The sequence below is a fragment of the Narcine bancroftii genome, chromosome 2, assembly GCF_036971445.1.
Source record: "Narcine bancroftii isolate sNarBan1 chromosome 2, sNarBan1.hap1, whole genome shotgun sequence".
Classification (NCBI taxonomy): domain Eukaryota; kingdom Metazoa; phylum Chordata; class Chondrichthyes; order Torpediniformes; family Narcinidae; genus Narcine; species Narcine bancroftii.
This window is the reverse complement of record NC_091470.1, coordinates 244827844-244847262: the sequence shown is the minus strand read 5'-3', so window position 1 is coordinate 244847262 and position 19419 is coordinate 244827844. Positions and strand designations below refer to the sequence as shown.

The 19419-nt window shown below is 44.2% G+C and overlaps 1 long non-coding RNA gene across 3 annotated transcripts in view; it reads right to left on the bottom strand.

The window, feature by feature from the left end:
• LOC138755196 (uncharacterized) overlaps nucleotides 1-19419 on the bottom strand; it is a 334189-nt gene that overhangs the window by 270998 nt on the left and 43772 nt on the right. For 2 of the 3 annotated variants that reach the window (XR_011352103.1, XR_011352101.1), the window contains exon 1: nucleotides 6144-8012. The exons of the other annotated variant lie outside the window; for it this stretch is intronic. This is a non-coding gene — a long non-coding RNA (uncharacterized lncRNA). Of the gene's footprint in view, nucleotides 1-6143; nucleotides 8013-19419 lie in introns of those variants that run through there. 3 annotated transcript variants of the gene reach the window in all.

Genomic DNA, 19419 nt, shown 5'->3' with positions numbered 1-19419 from the left:
ACGGAATAATGAAAGTGATGAGTCAGAATACAGTTTGGTGACTGGGAAGTTGGGTGGTGGCAGAACAACACTCTTGCTCTCAACATCAATGAGACCAAGGAATTTATAATAGGTTCTAGAAAGGGGAGGCAGAGGGCTTGCGCACCTGTCTGCATTGACTGGATGTTGGAGGGAGGGTTAGTACCTTCAAGTTCCTAGGTGTCTATCTAAGGACCTCTCCTGAATCCAGAAAAAGGAGGCAACCGTGAAGAAGGCACACTAATGCCTCTACTTTCAAAGACGTCTGAGGAAATTTGGGATGTATCAAATTTGTACGCGTGTTCTGTAGAAAGTACACTACTGACTGTTTGCACTATTGAAATTCCACTTTTTTTCTTGCACTAACTGTAACTATATACCCACACTCCTGTTCGGCTCCGAATCATGGGTCCTCTACCGGCATCACCTACGGCTCCTAGAACGCTTCCACCAGCGTTGTCTCCGCTCCATCCTCAACATTCATTGGAGCGACTTCATCCCTAACATCGAAGTACTCGAGATGGCAGAGGCCAACAGCATCAAATCCACGCTGCTGAAGATCCAACTGCGCTGGGTAGGTCACGTCTCCAGAATGGAGGACCATCGCCTTCCCAAGATCGTGTTATATGGCGAGCTCTCCACTGGCCACCGTGACAGAGGTGCACCAAAGAAGAGGTACAAGGACTGCCTAAAGAAATCTCTTGGTGCCTGCCACATTGACCATCACCAGTGGGCAGATATCGCCTCAAACCGTGCATCTTGGCGCCTCACAGTTTGGCGGGCAGCAACCTCCTTTGAAGAAGACCGCAGAGCCCACCTCACTGACAAAAGGCAAAGGAGGAAAAACCCAACACCCAACCCCAACCAACCATTTTTCCCCTGCAGCCGTTGCAACCGTGTCTGCCTGTCCCGCATCGGACTTGTCAGCCACAAATGAGCCTGCAGCTGACGTGGACTTTTACCCCCTGACAAAGGATGAGATGTGACTTAATGGAGGCATATAATATTATGAGGTGGGGGAGGTCGATAAAGTGGACAGCCAGCAGCAGGAGTGAAATTAGCAAATACTGCAGGACATCTGTTTCAGGTGAGTGGAAGAAAGTTTAGAAGAGATGTTAGAGGCGAGTTTTACAGAGAGTAGTGGGTGCCTGGAATACACAATTCTGCCTGGCTGTTACAATCTTCTTTGGCTTGGCTTCGCGGACGAAGATTTATGGAGGGGGTAAAAAGTCCACGTCAGCTGCAGGCTCGTTTGTGGCTGACCAGTCCGATGCGGGACAGGCAGACACGATTGCAGCGGTTGCAAGGGAAAATTGGTTGGTTGGGGTTGGGTGTTGGGTTTTTCCTCCTTTGCCTTTTGTCAGTGAGGTGGGCTCTGCGGTCTTCTTCAAAGGAGGCTGCTGCCCGCCAAACTGTGAGGCGCCAAGATGCACGGTTTGAGGCGTTATCAGCCCACTGGCGGTGGTCAATGTGGCAGGCACCAAGAGATTTCTTTAGGCAGTCCTTGTACCTTTTCTTTGGTGCACCTCTGTCACGGTGGCCAGTGGAGAGCTCGCCATATAATACGATCTTGGGAAGGCGATGGTCCTCCATTCTGGAGACGTGACCCATCCAGCGCAGCTGGATCTTCAGCAGCGTGGACTCGATGCTGTCGACCTCTGCCATCTCGAGTACCTCGACGTTAGGGGTGTGAGCGCTCCAATGGATGTTGAGGATGGAGCGGAGACAACGCTGGTGGAAGCGTTCTAGGAGCCGTAGGTGGTGCCGGTAGAGGACCCATGATTCGGAGCCGAACAGGAGTGTGGGTATGACAACGGCTCTGTATACGCTTATCTTTGTGAGGTTTTTCAGTTGGTTGTTTTTCCAGACTCTTTTGTGTAGTCTTCCAAAGGCGCTATTTGCCTTGGCGAGTCTGTTGTCTATCTCATTGTCGATCCTTGCATCTGATGAAATGGTGCAGCCGAGATAGGTAAACTGGTTGACCGTTTTGAGTTTTGTGTGCCCGATGGAGATGTGGGGGGGCTGGTAGTCATGGTGGGGAGCTGGCTGATGGAGGACCTCAGTTTTCTTCAGGCTGACTTCCAGGCCAAACATTTTGGCAGTTTCCGCAAAGCAGGACGTCAAGCGCTGAAGAGCTGGCTCTGAATGGGCAACTAAAGCGGCATCATCTGCAAAGAGTAGTTCACGGACAAGTTTCTCTTGTGTCTTGGTGTGAGCTTGCAGGCGCCTCAGATTGAAGAGACTGCCATCCGTGCGGTACCGGATGTAAACAGCGTCTTCATTGTTGGGGTCTTTCATGGCTTGGTTCAGCATCATGCTGAAGAAGATTGAAAAGAGGGTTGGTGCGAGAACACAGCCTTGCTTCACGCTGTTACAATAGGGCCATTCAAAAGACTCTTTGATAAGTACACAGATGCAAGAAAAATGGAAGGTAATGAGTGTGAGCAAGGAAAAAATTAGATTGTTGTGGAGTAGGTTTATTTAGGTTGGCAAATGTTCTACATTATCTTTCACTCAAATGCATATTCCAAGCATTTTTTCTTCTAATAATTCTTCAAATTATTACTGCTAGTGGTCAGGCAGGGTCAGGCTGGCCAAAGTTTCTAGTTCTGTTTGTCTATTACTAAAAACAGTTTTTGTATTAATGGTCCAGGAGTTGTATTTGAAATGGGAGTATGTAACTAATAATAAAATCTCTTCTCAGATCAGTGGTTACACTTATAAGTGTTGTATGTAATATCGTGTTTATTAAATACCCATCACTCACCACTTCTCCACCCCTTCATATTCCTCCTGCAATCAACTGAAATAATAAATCTTTTTAACTTGTTATTGACTCAAAGCCATTTTAATATGCTTGCATTCAGCTTCTATTTTCTGACTCACTGAGGATACGTATTGAAAATGAGTGGGCGGCAATTGACTGAATTCCCCTTTTTCTTGATTTAATATTAGAAGTGATTACTGACTCATGTTGTGAAGGTGACATCATGCTGATGTTTCTGTGTTGCCTACCAAAGCAATAAGTAATTTGCTGTCAGCATGAAAAGGTGATGCCTTACATGTTTTTACCTGTGTTATTGTCTGCCAAAGCAATGCTGTGAAGCATACAGTGAGGTAAACTGTCTGCTGTGGTAAACAGTCTACAAGAATGTCTGAGGAGGAATTGTTCAATTTGAACTCATTTTTGGGTGGTTTTAAATTTTGCAAATATTTTAAACATGCCGTATGTTACCAACTACTGCTTGTATATTGTGTATTCTGTATATTGTCCTAGTGATGAGGGAAATTCTGTGTTCCAATGTGTTGTGACCAAATATCAAGTTGAACCTTAGAACATTATTACCATATCCAAAAGTCAAAAATTGATTTGTTACTGAATAATTCTGATGGAATATTTTTCTTTATTAAAAGATGATACTTAAAATAATACAATTAAAGTGTTCACATTCTCCCTGTAAATTATTATACAATATTTAAGAACATTCAACATAGAACTACACAAGAGATGGCAGAGGTTAGAATAAGGAGCAAAAATCAATCTGCTGGTAGAATTCATGGGGGTCAAACAGCATCAAGATTAGACAATGAAAGGTTCTAACCCCAAACATCAACCATTCTTTTTTTTCCACTGATGCTGCTCAACCTGCTGAGCTCTTCCAGCAGATTGTTTTTTTTTTCTCCCCAGAACAGTACAGCACAGGAACCAGCCTTTTACAAGAATTTGAGGCCCATACATTGTTAAACATTGACTACAAAATCCTGTTCAAACCCATCATCAATCCAAGTCTGCCCTGGGACAGGTGGTCCACTCAGACCAAACCTGCACAGTTGTGGGCAGTAAAATCTCTGACAGCCTCCAACTGCTCAGAGATACCATCACCTGTGTGTGGGGCAGGAGGTGGACCCTTGCCTAGTTAACTTATATCAGGAGAAAGCTGCTCACTGGATATTGCACACATACATTATGTATGTGCCCTCCAAAAAGATTTTGGGGAGGGAATTCAAAATTTGAAAAACTGTTCCACACAGACATTCATAGAGCAGTCAAAATCAACTGGTGGGAAACAGATAGCTTCCCCATTAAGTCTGGAGTCAAGTAGGGTTACCCACTTTCTCCTGTCTTACTTGTGTGTTGCATAGAGTCCTTTTCTGAATCCAACAAGGACAAGTGGAGTGATGTTGCCAGGCACTGGAGGCACTCAAGTCAAAGCCTCCCTCTACATGGAGGACGTCGCCATCTTCTGTTCAGACACATGATTGGACCACAGAATGAAAAGTATCTGCGGCCAGTTTGAGTCTGCATCAGATGCCAGGGTAAACTGGTACTAGTCAGACCGATCCACCATGACTTCCAGAGTGAGATCTAATTAAGTGAATGTACTAGACATCTGGTTTGGAGGGGCCGAGACATGCAACAAGAATTGGTTAGAGAGGGTCGCAAATATCAACCAGAAATTGGGTCAGTTGGCCAGTGCTCCACATCAATACCAGGGAAGAACCAGTCATCAGGTGTGAGGTGGTCTTGCTACTGCTCTACGTCATGCAGATGTGGCCCATCACCTGCACCTCCACCCCATCTGGGGACCAAGATGAATAGGTTCTGAAGGGTCGCTATGTCAAGTGGATAGACAACAGGGTATCATCCTGATGGTCCTCCTGATGACTACCTTTGTGTATAGCTGCATCAGGCTGTGCACAGAACCAACGTACGAGAACACTAAGTGCCAATATGTGCTGAGGTTCTACATGTCCTCGATGTTGCGAAGGATGGGCCTGCCCCCCATTTGCCGCACAATATCCCAGTCAGCTGGACTTTGCCACACCACCTATCCTTCGTGGAAAAGTTTTTACAGACAAACACCTTTGACCACAACTCCATCAGGCAGTTGTCAACACAGAACGACCTGCAAGACACTGAGAGATGAGGACTTGATCAATACAGTGGGGTGGTTCCCTAAGCAGACCGTCAAGGTCATCTGGCTGAATTCCTCATCACTAGTGCTCACAAACAAGCACCAGGACTTGGCCTGGTTAGCAGTGGGAGGAGCCCTCCTGATCAGATCCTTCCTGTACAAAAAGAGCAACACCCAGAGCGCACATTGTCCCTGAGATGACTACGGTGGGGTGGAGACAGTTGCCTAACACTTTGCAGAATGCAGATTCACTGAGAATGTATAAAGGAAGATGCAAGGGTCCTTGTCATGGTTCATTCACAGCAGCAGAGTCTCTGATTTACCGGCTATCCCTGGGGACACACAGAGAATCAACATCCAGAACTGCTGGAAGACCATTACTCCATGAAAGACGCCTTTGGTCTGCCCAAAACCTGTTGGTCTTTCAGCACATGGAGATGTCAGTGAAAATATGCTGCCAACTGGCACATTCTAGGCTGCACAAGTATGTGTTGAGGGACACACGGCGACTTGGCACAGCCAATGCACAGTCTAGAGTCCTTCCGTTACTAGGCATTATGGAGCTGAGACCAAGGGGAAGGCCTTCAAACAACTGAGGGGGTGTAATGACATGGTACCATAGGGGTGGCAATGCTGCTAAATATAAAATAAATGTAACATGTATTGTGATGGAAATGTATGGATGCAACACTATGGGTGCAAGGAGAATGAACAAGTTTCTTTTGTAAATAATTTTTGTGAATAAAGTCTAATAGAAGCTTGCTCCATCCACTCCATGCATCAACCTGGTATTGCAGTGCAATCGGAATGGTGCACTCCCATTCATGGTAATAATTTGCAAATCAAATATATAATTCATCATATGGGCATCAAGTTCCATGTTGGAGTTAACATGAAGTATTTTAAGGCATTTTCATTGTGGGGGGAGGGGGGGTTGGGGAGGTGGGGGGGAAAGACCACAGCCTAGAGTTCTTCTGTAACTGGATATTGAGGGGCTGAGAGTGAGGGGAAGGCGCTCAAACAGTGGAGGCAGAAATAACAAGGTGCCACAGTAGTGGTAATGGTGTAAATAGAGAGCAAATGTAACTATGTACAATGATGGGAGTGCATGGACATGACACTAAGAATGTGAAGAAACCTTGAAATGTTTTCTTTTTTTGTAAATGATTTATTGTGAATAAATTTTTGAAAATAAATATATAAACCTACCAGGTCACCTCTCAGTCCTCGGCTCTCCAGACAAAACAATCCAAGTTCTTCCAAATTCTCAACATAGCTCATCACCTCTAAGCCAGCCAGCATCCTGGTAGATCTGTCGGCATCCTTTCCAAAGTCTCAACATACTTCTGATAATGGGGCAACCTAAATTGCACACAGTATTCCAAGTCAGGCTTAACCAAAGTTTAATATAGCTGCAACCTAAATTCTTTCCCGTATACTCAATTGCCCATCCAATGAAGGCACACATCCATCTGCCTTCTTTACCACACTATCTACTTGTATATCATTGCCATTAAGGGTCCTGCCACTAACTAGTGCATGTTTCCCCTACATTTGACATCCCAAAGTGCAAGACCATTCAATTGATTTGATTAAACTCCAAGTGCCACATCTCTACCCATTTCTGTAATTGATCTATATTCTGCTGTGTCCTTTGATAGTGTTCTATGCTGTCCACAACACCACCAATCTGCAAGCTTACCAACTCACCCAGATTTTCAAAGGTGTGTGTGTGTGTGTTGGCCCCAGCACTGAGCAATGACTAAGTAATGTGTCGTGCATCCAAGTGTCAGACAGACACGTGGGCAGGACACTGAAGTACGTGGAAGTGTGATAGACCTGAAAAAAAAAACACCCAGATGGTTGATTTGTAACAAAGCTGTGGTAAATGACAGGGCTGGGAAATGATGTGAATGTGAAGTCATGAATATGATACTCTGAGTGGGTAAACCAGATCTGAGAAATACTAACAATAAATAATTCCAGTCTCAACACATTCTTTTATAGTAGCATAAAAAGTCCTCTTGCATCACAGTATAATTTCAACAATTACTCACATATTATCACAGTATTGGACAGCAACGTAATGTAGATGATTGCAAAAGTTCCAGAGTGCTGTTGAATGATTGTGAGTTGGCAGTCTTGTAGCTGATGATGCTACATATGAAGACATGTGAGGTTATTGAAGTTGGATCTTATGAGATGAATTACAGTGTTGTCTAAGTTTAAAGTGGCTACTGACTGTGAAGGATTAGAATAAATTAAGGGTAGAGAAGTAGAAATCATTAAATGGTTATAGACAAATACTGTATATTTTGACATACAAGTCATCTGCAAATAGGTAGACCTGTGGCGGCGCGCAATTGCGGAGATTGGGCCGGCACATCACGCGGCAGCAGACGCAGACAGATTGCTAAAGCAACTCCCAGGACAACGAACCTGGGGGGGGCAGAGTTGAAGCTAGGTCAACCTCAGACCAACAGTCCTAAAATGGCATTGGTCAAGCTGCCCAGCTAACTCAGCAGAAACAGGCTGGGGAAGAGGGCATTCATATGCATGGACATTCCCACCCGCTATTGTTATTCATGTGGTTGACTCAGTCAATCAGCAAAAATGGCGGGAACTTGAACAGTATAAAAGCAGCCTTTCCAGCCCTAATAAAGGAGTGACTTAACCTGCCACACTGTGTGTGTATATCTTTGTAGTGGTCAGCTACAAACCCCTTTTTTAGCCTCATTTTAATGGTTTTATGGTTTATTCAGTGTACAATTGACTCCAATTTTTCAGGCTGTCTGGGCCTCCTAGGAACAACCCTAAAAATTTTTTTTTTTTTTTTTTTTTTTTTTAAAATACCCCGATCACAAGTAATAAAGCTGAAAATTAAGTAAAAAAAAACCTTGGTCTACCGGGTAGGGGCTGTGAAGGCACATGGAGCTGGAGCAGCGACATCGTGCTCCTGGCAGGAGCAGCAACCTTGCCTACCAGGTAGCAACAGCGACAGCTTTCCAGCATCGATTTATACGCCAAATCAACATCAATCTGTTTTTTTTTTGCTGAATTTAAGGTCTCAAAAGTTATCTGGCATACAAGTCAACCCACCCCCCCACCCCATTCTGAGAATTTTTTTTAGGGTTTCACGAATCGACTTATACTCTGAAATATACAGTATATAAACAAACACTGGAACATGAACATTCATATTGGGTAGTATACCAAGAGTTAGATGTTACACTGTAGACATACAAGCCTCTGATTGTATTTGGATTACAGCATTTAGTTCTAGACACCAAATTGCAGTAAAAAGGTTCTGACATTGGAGAGGGTACTGCACAGATATTTAATTTAATTTGGACATACAGCACAATAGCAGGCCCTTCTGGGCCATGAGCCCGTGCCACTCATTTACATCCAACTGACCTACAATCCCAGTACATTTTAAAGGGTGGGAGGAAACCGGAGCACCCAGAGGAAATCCATGCCGACGTGGGGAGAACATTCAAACTCCTTACAGACAGTGACGGATTCAAATCCGAGTTGCTGATGTCGTAACAGCATTGGGCTAACCACTGTGCTAACAGCATGTTAACAGGGTAAATGATTAGCCATGATGTATAGACTAGTAAAGATGAAGATTTAAGTAACTGAGGAGGTTAAGATAGTTAAAAGATGTGTTTGAACAGATGGAAACTATTTAAAATTTAAATATAGACCTAAAAAATGGTAACAGGCTAAGGGTGGGAGAAACTAGAGATTCCAGGAAAAACCCACGCAGACACGGGAAGAACATACAAACATCTTCTAGACAGCATGGGATTTGAAACCCTGTCCCAATCGCTGGCGCTGTAAAGGTGCTGCCCTCTGTCATGGGGAGTCTTGAACAAGGAACATAATCTCCAAATTAGACAAAAACATTTGAATAACGATGAAAGTGTGGTGGCGCACATCCACATGGCGAACCTGCCCCGCTTGTATCACGCAGGGCTGGTGGCACTAGCGGGCTTTCACTCCCCAGCGCTGGTGATAAAGACACCATGTTGACCGGGTTCCTTCCAGTTTGTGGTTGGGGGTATCCTGCAGATGGCAGGGCCCCAGCTTGGAGACTTGGCTGAGGGCTGTCCCGTTCTCCTGTTTGGCGTGCCAGAGAGCATCTGCCCAGGCTGTGGCCTTGCGGCGCTCGGAAAAGTCCTCTTTGGGCAGATGGAGCCGGATATCTTTTGGCATCTGTTCAAGGAATATCTGGCGGAAGAGGAAACACAGCTCATGATCCTCCGCCAGGGCCAGCATTTCGTCCATGAAGGCTGAGGGGCTGCGCTCCCCCAACACATCCAGGTGTAAGAGCCTGGAAGCACACTGCTGGGGAGTGAGGCCAAACTTCCCCATGGTAAATTTTTGAGGGTGGTATACTTGCCCACTGCTGGTGGCCGGTGAATGATGTCGTCCACTCTTGCCGTTGTGTCCTGGTCCAGCGCGCCCACAACGTGATAAAATTTTGTGCTGTCAGCTGAGATGTTGCAGAAGTAGAATTGCACCTCTACCTGCCCGAACCACGTCCATGGGCGATGGGGCGGGGGGGAGGGGGGGTGTTTGAGGGCTACAGCGTTCACCTTGGCTGAGTCCATCATTTGCTGGGTCCAGATAGATGTCTGGGCCTGTCGGGGTCACCACTTTGGCACTTGCAGGGGTTGAAGGAAATCACTGCTGCCACATCGAAGGTCATTAACGACTGTTTTTATTCAAATTCAGAGTGCCCCTTTAAGGGCAGTATGAGCTCAGTCACCTGATGCATTGTGACCTCATAATCACTGCCCAGGTTTCGCACTGGAAGGGATGCTGGAGTCAGAGACAAACCTCTGATGACACCATTTCCCCATGGCTACCCCACCACAAGGCAATACAAGTGGGACCAATTCGCCATGAGGATGTGCGCCGCCACACAACCCCCCCCCCCCCCACCAGAACCGGCTACGCATCCTGTCATTTTGGCAGCTGGCCCCGGCGCTTGGGTGCAGCGGTCTGCACCGGCTGTGACAAGTCCAAATGAGCAGCTTTTAAGTGGTCCACAGTAAACAGTTCTTCCCTGCCCCCACATCTAAAGTGAAAGTTCCACCTGACCGCCAGAGAACCTTGTATGGCCCTTCATATGGATGATGCAGCAGGGCCCTCTGTAGTCCTCTCCGGACGAACACAAATTGCACCACATCCAGTTCTTTTGCTTGATAGGAAGGTTGGGTGCTGTGGTGCAATGGGGGCGGTGGGGTTAGGTTGCCCAGTCATTTACAGAGGTCCACGAGCTGCTCACCTTCATTGTGTGTCGTCTCAGCTTCCGGGCCGAAGAATTCACCTGGCGGGGGAGTGGCGTGTCATAAACCATTTCTGCTGACGAGGCTTGCAGGTCCTCCTTGGGCACCGTCCTAATCCCAAGGAGAACCCAGGTCAACTCGTCCACCCAGTCGGGGCTGGAAAGGCTTTCCATCAGAGCAGACTTTAGGTGTCAGTGAAACCTCTCTACCAACCAGTTAGACTGTGGGTGGTAGGCTGTGATGTGGTGCAGTGTTACCCCTAAAAGCCTTGCCAGCTGCGACCATAGTGTGGATGTAAATTGGGTGCCTCTGATGCTCGTGATGTGTGCTGGCATGTCGAAACGAGCGATCCACTGGCTGACCAGGGCTCTAACACACGTCTCCGCTGATACATCACAGACTGGGATGGCTTCCGGCCACCTGGTTGCTCTATCCACTATGGTAAACAGGTACCGTGACTCCCTAGACACAGGCAAGGGGCCCACGACATCCACGTAGATATGCTGGAACCTCCGCGTTGCCAAGTCAAAATGTTGAACAGGGGCCTGCGTGTGTCTGTGGACTTTAGACGTCTGGCACCTGATGCAGTTGCGGGTTAGCGCGACTACCTTCTTCTTGAGGCCATGCCAAACGAATCGTTGCGCCACGATATGCACAGTAGTCTTTACTGAGGGGTGGGCAAGATTGTGGATAGAGCTGACAACCCAAGCCCTCCACTCCTGTGGGACTACCAGGCGCGATGAACCGGTGGAGGTGTTGCAGAGCAGCAGCTGGGCAGAGTCAGGAAGCTGAATATCCTCGAGCTGGAGACCTGAGATGGCAGTCCAGAGAGCTTGAGTTTTGGCGTCATGCTGCTGAGCCTGCGCAAGTTGTGTGTAGTTGAGGCCGAGAGCTAGCGTGCTGATGGCCGGGTGGGAGAGCGCATCCGCAACTACATTGTCCTTGCCTACCCGGTGCCGGATGTCTGTAGTGAATTCGGACACATAGGACAGGTGGCGCTGTTGCCTGGCTGACCACAGGTCCTTGGCCATAGCCAGTGCTTGGGTGAGGGGCTTGTGATCGGTAAAAACGGTGAAAGTTCTGACCTCCAATGTATCGGAAGTGGTGGACGGCCAGGTACAGCGCCAGGAGCTTCCGGTCGAACACACTGTATTTAAGCTCCGGCGGCCACAACTGCTTACTGAAAAAGGCCCATGGGCACCACTGCCCGTCTAGCCACTGTTCCAGTACTCCCCTGACTGCCATGGCGAAAGCATCAACCAAGAGCGCCGTGCATGCTTCTGGGCATGGGTGCACCAACAAAGTCGCCTCTGGGAGGTCCTGTTTCATTGCAGTGAAGGCCTCATCCACCTCCTCCGAACAGGCCAGGATCTTCTCTTTCGTCGCGATGAGCTTCTCCATTGGCAGCCGTCTAGCTCTGGCATGCAGCGGGAGGCCTTTTGTGGAGATGTGATGGAAAACTCCATGGCAGGGGTAGGCAACGTCAAAGCGTGGCTCCAGGATGGCAGGGAACTCACTGAGGATCTCGACGAACTAGTCTGTTGCGGTGGCTACCGTGGCGATTTTGGGTTTGTTGTCGTCTGCCGTGCCCAGGTGCACCAAGCGAAAGGTGCGGGCGTTGAGCAGCCTGCTGCCCCTCACGTCCACCAGCAGACCGTGAACTCTTAGGAAGTCAGCCCCTAACAGCGCGGTGCCCACCAAGGCCAGGATGAACCTCCAAGTGAACTTTTCATCCCCGATCTGTATCTGTGCCTCACGGGTGCCATAGGTCTTGATTGCGGAACCATTGGCAGCCCGTAGGGTTGGACTGGTGGTCCGGGTTCGAGTTTCCAGCACTGTAGGGCACTCAGCTCGGCCCTTGTGTCCACCAGGAACCAGCAGCCCGTGGACGTGATGTAAAGGAGGCCAACTGTGGCAGTCATCAATGGCACTTTTTTTTTCAGCAAATGGCAGCAGGAATCCAAATGGGAGATATTCTATTTCAAACTACCCACCATTTATTCGCTTATAACAGCATCTTGCTTTATTCTAGCCTTATAGGTGTAATGCTGAAGAACTATCTGATAAAAATGCAAGAGCTAAAATAATTGACCAGATCTTCTACTGACTACTGAGCTGCCTGAGTTTACAACAATCAGATGGAGGAACTTAGAGAGCATTCATAGGGGAAGTAAGAAATTGTTGACCATTCTTTAACCCTCATGAATGCTGCTCAACTCACTCTCTTCCTCCAGTGGATTCCTTTTGGCTCCAGATTCCAGCATCTGTAGTCTCTTACACCTGAGCTTGCTGTTCACCGGCCCATTGCACCATGTTGAATCTTACAAAAGAGCTCAAGGGATGGTCTTTCATTAGGAGGCCAGCTCCCAGTTGATCAACAGTTCAAACATTGCTCAGGCCCTCTTTGTGTGTCAGATGTTGGCTGCACTTTGTCAGCTGGTGAGGCCCTGCACCCTGGAGTATTGGCCATTGAACCTATCATTGATATTGAAATTTGTGAATAGATGCATCAATAAAAATACAAACTAGTCTGAAGAATTACAATGAATGAAAATGCTTCTAAAAATGAAAATACTAAAATATTGCAGACACATTTAAAATAATTCCATACATTTAAATGAACATAGGAACAGGCCTTTGGCTAGCAGAGTCTATTGCCCACCATGATGCCAATTTAAACACAATGCCTACATATGGCCCATATTCCTCCATCACTTGTTTGTAATATCCCAGTACAAATACATCTTAAATGTTACTATTATATCTGCTTCCACTACCTCCCCAGACACCCATCAGTCTCAGTATAAAAGGCAAATGAACTGAATTAAATCAGATAAAAATCACATTTTTAAAAGCACTAACTTATTGTTCTATGGCTTGCTACAAGGATCAAGCTTCTCTTTCAGAATCCACACTTAATTAGAGAACAAGTTTAGACTAAGAAGATCCAAACTTCTACCAGTTACTTGTGTAAAATCCAGCAGATCATTATCTTTGTTTCTTTCTCCATAAATGCTGCCAGAATTTTTCCAGAATTCCAGCATCCTCTGTTGTTATTTAAGATTTCCAACATGGCAGACTTTAGCTTTTCAAGAAAGATTCTCCCCTTTGACAAGGTTTTGTCTCCCTCCTCTTGAGAAAAATTACAAGCTTCCATGATTAAAAAACACTTCAATTATTTTTCTATCATCCAATTTGACTGCAATCTTTACACGGCTGACCCTCATAGTACATGGGATTACGTCTTAGAAAACAGACCACATCACAATCTTCTGTAACACAGGCATACTGTCTGTGAATGCGCCAAGTAATGCAAGTTGTTTAATGTGTTTATTTACATTTTTCACAGAAAATCTGTGAGTGAATTTTGTTAATTAATCTCAAATTTTTTGTTAGCGATTTAGGAATCCTGTAAGGGCAAATTTCCATTCCTCCAAACAGCTATAACACAGAGGTCACCTATCAATCCCTCTCTCAACCGCCATACACTCCCAGCCTCCTATCATTGTGTTTTATTCCTTTCCATAGTCCATCCCCATTACTTTTCTTCATGTTATATTGCTCAATTCTATTTCCTCTACTGACTGTATTTCTCCATATGCGACTGGCCTCTGTATGCTAAATGAATCCAAACCATGCATTCTCTTTTTCTTTCTATTCACTTCATTTCAGCTGTCTTTCCCAACCATTCCACTCTACCACTTAAGTTCCATAGCTATTCCCCTTGATGAACATGAATAATATAATTGTTCTTTACTACTCATATGCAAAGCTTTTGGGACCAATATATTAAAAGTCTTGAGTAGATTTACTTCCTATTCTCAAACATTATGTATTTCATCAAAATTTCCTCCATGGTTGAATGATGCAGCAATTTGTCATAAGTGTACAGCTTCTTATTATGACTTCTGTAAAAATTATCAGTCATGGGAGCTTTTGAAAATCTGCTCAGTCTTGCCAGGAAAGCACCATCAGTCACTGTCTCAGTATTTGAGCAACTTTAACCAATGTTTTTGGTTCTTTCCTCAAATTTATTCAACTTCTTCCAGCTGCTTGATTTTAGGCATTTTGGAATCTAATTTGTTGATTTAGGTTTTGCATCTTTACGTTTGGGTGTTTATAGCTTTCTTTCCACTCAACACTGATTATTTTTCCTGACAATTTTTCAATCCATAGAAGTATATCTTACACATTACATAAAGCATTTCTCCCACATATTTATCGAGAATGTTTTTAGCTTTTGTTTTCATTAATAATAAAAAATAAATATTCCTGTGTACTACCTTCTACAAACTGATGTAGTAACCACTTTATTCTGAGACAACTCATTTTTTTCTGCACAAGGATCAAAGCAAAGAGTTGTACAGCAATGAAACTGTTCCCTTGCTTACCAATACTGTGACAACTCTTGTACTTATTTATGCCAGTCCCAGATTCTCGATTTTGTCCATAGCTTTCTTCACCTTGACTGGCTTCTTAGGAGAACATCTGCTTCCATCAGTAAGCACGATTCAAATTCCAACCATTGAAGAAATCCTCCTCAGACCCTCTTGAAACGCCGACCTTTTGTCTTACACCTATGCCTTCTTGTTTGAGACACACCCAGCATGAGATAAAGATTTTCCCATCTACTTTATCTATTCTTCCTTTTAATTTTGTATCCTCCTATCAGCTCACCCTCAGCCTCCTCTGCACCAGGGAAAAGAAACCAAGCCTTTCCGGTCTCTCCTCATAACTGAAATACTCCATCCCAAGCAACATCTTGGTGAATCCTCTCTGCACCCTCTCCAGTGCAATCACGTTCTGGATCCAGGGAATTTGGTCATAAAAAGTAGGGGCCACATGGAATGAGAAGAGAGTAAGAGCGCTTTGTGTAGAGTAAGTGATGGGTTATAGAAAGGGAATGAAGAAAAAAATAAAGCAGGTTCAAAATCAACAAAAGTGATGGAAATTCATTCAGCTCCATATTCTGTATCTCCTGGCTTGAACATTAAATTTGTCAAGTTTTGTGAAATTTAGACATACAGCAGAGTAACAGGGCCATTTTGGGTGACTTGTCTATGCCACCCAATTACACAATTTTGAACAGTGGGAGGAAACCAGAGCCCCAGGAAAACCATGCAGACTTGGGGAGAACGTACAAACTCCTTACAGACAGCGTGGTATTCGAACCCTGGTCCCGATTACTTCCACTGTAGCAGCGTTGCGCTAATCACTACATTAACTGTGCTACCCTAGAGCCATACCATACAGAGGTAGGTCCATTGGCCTTCTGTGTCCTGCCCATCATTGAACTCCTCTGCATTCATCTGGTTTCCACAACTCTTAATCAACATTTTAATGATGTGGCAAGCATCAGTGATTGTTCTGGAAATCTAGTTTTGGCAATCTTGAAATATCAGGTCCATAAAATCAATGGTCAGAACCTTCAGAATGCCACAAACTAAGTGCGATATCTTCCAGTGTAAATTCTTTGTTCATTGACTCCATTGCATGACAGCAATGTATGTTTTATGCTTTGTTAGTGATTGGAATATGTTCAGAACAGCATAGCAAATGTCAGTGCAATACTATTTTCACATGGGAAAAAAGTTTTATTTATATTCAGACTTAGACATTAGGTCACAGAATCCTGGATTATTCTAGCATTGTGGGATTAAATCAATTTGTCAGGGTAAATTATGCTAATAATCATTTCCTGATGAAACTGCACCAATAATAATTTTATCGAGATCCACATCAGTGCTTTCCCAGTATCACACATGTGCTAAATGACATCAGTTGCTATGCAATGCAGATTTTTAACATTCCAGATACAAACTGGAGATCCTATATGGAAAAAGTGAGTGTTGTTTTACAGTCAGAAAGAAACAAGGACACCAAATCTCCATGATTTCCATTCACACACAATGTCTTCTCTGTGGACATCAAGACATTTCACATGGCAGCTTCAAAACTCAGCTGAGACAGCACAAACACCCAAGGTCTGACTGTGTTCAAGCCACAACCAGTGCTCTACTGGAGAATCCAACTCTTGAGAAAGTAATGGGAGGGTTCAGCAGGGTCATATTCAAATATACTTTGAATGGGAAGTTGTTGTAATCTGTGGAATTACATGTTAAAGGCCAGTGGTATTCTCTACTGAGGTGATGTTCAGATGCAGTCATCAGAATGGACACAGCAATCAAAAGTCTTGATTATTTCCCAAGATCCATTTGCCAGGTCAGTGCTCTCTGTTGAAGATGCCTGGCTGAGCCCTCTTCCGAAAAATGCTCCTGAATGACTTTTCTTGTGATTATTTCTACTTGAATAAACAAAAGCTCTTTCTGTTCATGAAGAGCTTGGGATTCATCAAGGATTGGCATCCAGGCACATCACTGTAGTTATTGGCAACCTGGCCCTTCCTTAGAATTCCTGAACAGGTCTTTGCACTCTCCTCTTTGCTGAAATCAATGTAGTTGATGTTGCTCCTATTTGGGTGCAGTACTTGAGTGACCCTTTCTAATATATCTGTAAGATGTGACAGTACTCACTGACTGTTATGCAAAATAACCCAGAGGTGAGGAAGCTGCGAGCAGCCAAAATGTTGACCTCCAAGGTGTGCGTGGTTCAGATTTCTTGTCTGTGGCAAAAGATGCTCTGCAGAAAAGCTCAAATTTCAAAATATGAAGTTCAACATTCAGATTTATCATACATGACATCACATACTGCGATTATTTTTCCTGCTCATCTTTATGCACTCTTTATTGATAATGCAAAAAACTAACAAAAAAGGTACACATACAAAAGAGAGAAATGTAAACAAGGAAGTGCAAACTATGCAATCAGAAAATATTCAACCAAATAATGTGCAAAGTTAGAGTCCTTTAATGAGTCTCTGATTGAATTTGTTGTTCAGGAGGAGTCTGATAGTGGAGGGGTAACATTTCAGTAATACCTTGGAAGTCATGAGAGTGCACAGGGACAAAGATGGGATCTGTGTCTCTGCAAATATTGTGTGAATAGGGCTTTTTCATGATTGCATTTCTGTGCTTCCTCTTCAGATGCCTAACCCTTCCTATATTGACTGTGATGCCAAGTCATCAGAATGGACTGCAGCTGAACATCTCCTCGGTAGAGAATGCCATTGGCCTTTCAGATGCAATTCCACCGATAATAACACGTGGAGTGTCTGGGTGGAGTATGGGTCACTTCAGAGGGTATCCAACATTTAAAGACTTTGAATGTCCATAACCTCACCAAGAAGCTGACCTATTGAGATAACCCAGCCAGGAAATGTCCTGGTCATGGAAGAAACATCATGTGACTCCTCTGGAACAACAGACGAAGGATCATCTTGATCATTGTGAAATAGGGATCATGCCTGGTGCCACTGTTAGTTATTTCTTAATGAAAGTAAGATCTTTATGAAGACCCATCATAGTCATTGACTGCCCCACCCCAAGGTTTAAAATTCTTCATGTTCCTGGCTATTTGGCCCCAGGAAAGGGCAATTAACTGCTGGATGTTTCAGGCTGAACCATCTCCTTTCTTCTCATGCTTCTGCGCTGATCCATCTGCGCATCTCAATGAACTCCCTGGACCGATCTGTCCTTTCCTAAGAAATAACACTTCCTTTAAACAACTTTAATACCTGCACATAATCTACTTTCCTTAGAGCACATTCACTCTGTTGTTGTTAGTACTAGTCAAAAGCCTTACCAGCACAGGTTATGGATAAATGGATTAAATGTATCTAGATATAATTGATATAACAATATGCATTGCAGACTGAGTTGAAGGGTTAACATTCCAAGCCAATGGTTCTCTATTAAGGAAATGCATAAACTTGGAGCTGAGTTAAGCCATTTAGCACTTCAAACCTACTGGACCATTCAATGTCTCACGGCTGATCATCCAAATTCAGTACTCTGTTCCACATATTTGTCTTTTTAAAGGATCTGGTCTATCAGTTGGTGCAGAGATCTTACTGCACCTCACCTTTTCCCAAATGATCACTTTTCAGGTAATAATCTGCCTTTGGATTTTGTAATCAAAGTATTTAACCATGCATTTATCCATATTATACTGCTCAGGAAGACAGCCAAGATTATAAAAGACCTCCATCACCCTGGTCACCTTCTCATCTCACTGCTACTTTCAAAGGTACAGAAGCCTAATGTCTGCCACTTCTAGGTTCAAGTGAAGCATAGAAGTCTGCAGACTTGGTGATAGAAGTTAAAGCACACAGTAAATGCTGAAAGAACTCAGATGGTCTCACACAGGCAGTAAAGATACATTACCGATGTTTCAGGCCTGAGTCCTTCTTCAAGATAGAAGTAGAAAGTAGGCAGGTGTCTCATTAAAGGCAGAGAGAAAGGGAGGGGGAGGAGTCCACAGCAGCAAACAAATCCAATTAATACCATTTGTTTGGACTCCTCCCCCTCCCAGTCTTTTTTTTCTCTCTGTCTTTATTGCAATGCCTGCACTTTTTTTGCTTTTTATCTTGAAGAAGGGCTCAGGCCCAAAATATTGGTCATATATCATTACCTCCTATCTTTACTTCCTATGGACACTTCTGAGTTCCTACAGCATTTACTGTGTTTTTACTTCTAGGTTCAAGAACATTTTTCCACCCCAAATGCTATCAAGTTCTTAAATATCTCCATACTACCAAAGCAGAATATTAAACCATAACATTATTCCAGGTCTACCAAAGATCTGTCCACACTATTGAAACAGCATTTTTATTTGCTCTACTCAACTGTGAATATTATCTATCCTTTTATATTTAATATTTTTTTCTTTCTCTTATGCCGTATTGTGATAATATAATTTATACTTTGTGCTTTATGTACCCATGTAGATGCAGAAAAAATTTCATTGCATTTACACAATATGACAATAAACTTTCTTCTTATTTGGCATGTATTTATGCACTTACATTGAACTAATTTTGAGTTGTAAGTTTCAGCTGAAGTCAATGAACCAATTGAATAGTCCAAGGTGTATAATGGCCATTCACATTCCTTGACTGTTCATGCAACTTTTAAAAGAATCTTAAACAACTGAATTGAATTAAATAGTTAAGTCACCTGGCCATGCTCACATTCCTTAGCATTTCAGAAGAGCCCCTCCTTCTGAGATGATATTAGAAGGATACTCTGGAGCATTCATGGGAGAGAGAATAATTTTAACAAAAGACC